This window comes from Salvelinus fontinalis, chromosome 4 (genome assembly GCF_029448725.1).
Source record: "Salvelinus fontinalis isolate EN_2023a chromosome 4, ASM2944872v1, whole genome shotgun sequence".
Taxonomy (NCBI): domain Eukaryota; kingdom Metazoa; phylum Chordata; class Actinopteri; order Salmoniformes; family Salmonidae; genus Salvelinus; species Salvelinus fontinalis.
The window spans coordinates 3667228-3670043 of record NC_074668.1 but is presented as its reverse complement, the minus strand read 5'-3'; the positions used below and the strand labels follow the sequence as shown (position 1 = coordinate 3670043).

The window sequence follows — 2816 nt, the reverse complement described above, 5'->3', positions numbered from 1 at the left end:
AGCCAAGACAACGCAGGAGTGGCTTTGGGACGCTCCCCATCCAACATGACAGAGCTTGAGAGGATCTGCAGAGAAGAATGGGTGAAACTCCCCAAATACAGGTGTGCCAATCTTGTAGCGTCATACCCAAGAAGACTCAAGGCTGTAATCGCTGGCAAAGTTGCTTCAACGAAGTACTGAGTAAAGGGTCTGAATATTTATGATATTTTTCTTTTTTTATTTTTTTTATACATTTGCAAAAATTTCAAAAAATCTGTTTTTCTTTTGTCATTATGAGGTATTAGGTGGGGATTGATTAGAAAAAAAAACAATTTGATCAATTTTAGAATAAGGCTGTAACGTAACAAAATGTGCAAAAAGTCAAGGGGTCTGAATACTTTGCCAATGCGCTGTATATTTACCATCCTGGCTTCACGTGTTTTCCTAGTAGAGTAACTATTAGATCCAATGAATCCTAAAATAATTGACTGTTTAATTTTTTTTTTTTTTTTTTTGAAATGCAGGAAAAGCAAACAAGCAAAAACAATAATGAGAATCAAGCTGTTGGATTATGTTGCACATGGATGAATTCAGAGAACAGTTTTATACATCCACAGGGATCTACCGTGCACAGAGGACAAAGTTATACATCCACAGGGATCTACCGTGCACAGACGACAATGTTATACATCCACAGGGATCTACCGTGCACACTTTGATTCTGTGCTACGTGTATTTTTGAACAATAGTAATAAAACAATATAAAAGAGAAAGACACTTCATGTTTCTCCGGCCTCCACCAGAAAATATGAATTCTACTATAGGTAAAAAATCTTCTCACAGTATAGCATGCATTTTAGAATGAACAGAAGAAGTTCAGCCAGAGGTCTGGATGGTTTTAGTGATCCAGTCCGCGTATTTAGATATGAATGTGTAGACTGTAGGTCTGTTGACGCGACCACATCCTCCAGCAAACGACACGACTCCTCTAAACGCATCTCTACACACCAACGGGCCACCAGAGTCTCCCTGAAACACACAAACAATGCATGTTGATTACTTACACACACACACATATACACACACACACACACACACACACACACACACACACACACACACACACACACACACACACACACACACACACACACACACACACACACACACACACATATACACATATACACACACACACACACACACACACACACACACACACACACACACACACACACACACACACACACACACACACACACACACACACACACACACACACACACACACACACACACACACACACACACCTGACAAGTGCCAGCTTTATCTTGTCCGTAGCCAGCACACAGCATTCCTCCGGTGATGACAGGGTAGGAGTTGTAGAAATCAGGAGAGTTACACTTCTTCCTGTCGATCACGGTGACATTGACAGACAGCAGGACATCAGACGGGGCACAGTTCTCCTTTGTGTCTCACCATCCGGCCACAAAGCACTGTGTCCCAGCCGGGAGGTCCGATGCAGGCTTGGGTAGATAAATGACTTTCACAGTGTCGGTCAGTTTCACTGGTTTCTTCAGCTGGAGGAAACCGGGGACATAAGCAGGGTGACAAGGGGATGGATGGTACAAAATGGACCTTTACTTTAATCAAAAAACAACCTTACCCTACCGGAAATGTGTTGGAAATACAATAATTACACAATAATTACTGTAACACGCTGTGTTGTAACACAATAATTACTGTAATATGTTGTATTGTAACACATTAATTACTGTAACACGTATTGTAACACAATAATTACTGTAACACGCTGTGTTGTAACACAATAATTACTGTAACACATTATATTGTAACACAATAATTACTGTAATATGTTGTTTTGTAACACATTAATTACTGTAACACGTTGTATTGTAACACATTAATTACTGTAACACGTATTGTAACACATGAATTACTGTAACACGTTGTATTGTAACACATTAATTACTGTAACACGTATTGTAACACATTAATTACTGTAACACGTATTGTAACACAATAATTACTGTAACACGTTGTATTGTAACACAATAATTACTGTAACACATTATATTGTAACACAATAATTACTGTAACACATGATATTGTAACACAATAATTACTGTAATACGTTATATTGTAACCCAATAATTGCTGTAACACGTTGTATTGTAACCCAATAATTGCTGTAACACGTTGTATTGTAACACGTAAAAAATGCATTCCACAATGTGTCTTTGCTTTCACAAACATCTGGAAAAAGCTAGTTTGTATTTTTAGTGCCTAAATTTAAAAAAGTTATTGAATACGTTTTGATGTTGTGATATTGTTCTTTATTACAATGTCTCTGACAGAATAGTGGTAGCACGGCGCACCTTATTTTGAACAAGAAATGTCCTTGTTTTGTATTTATCCTGACCTTTATCAGCATGACGTCGTGGCGGGACTCTGCAACGTTGTAGTCGGGATGAGGAACATGCTTCGTCACGGCGACGAGCTGTCTGGAAGCCTTAGCTTCATTCTTCACCGAGTGGACACCCAGATTGACCACCTTGATTCTAAAGGCAACATCCAGAATCAGATTAGATGAAACAACTAATCGACTCAGAGATTTGTTGGATGTGGCTAGCACAGTTAGGTACAACGCAATACAACAACACTGCAAAATAAGACATGACCTACTCAACACAATGCAATTGACTTGATTCATTTCAGATGGTATATATATATTTTTTATGATTAAGTTATATACACAAATATACACAAAAACATTTGGTATTGTGACAACCTACCTGTGTGAGAAAAATCGCGTC

General features: G+C 38.5%; 1 pseudogene; it reads right to left on the bottom strand.

Annotated features, from left to right (window-relative positions):
* Nucleotides 1-855: 855 nt before the first annotated feature.
* Nucleotides 856-2816, bottom strand: part of LOC129852746 (granzyme A-like) — a 3402-nt pseudogene continuing 1441 nt past the window's right edge.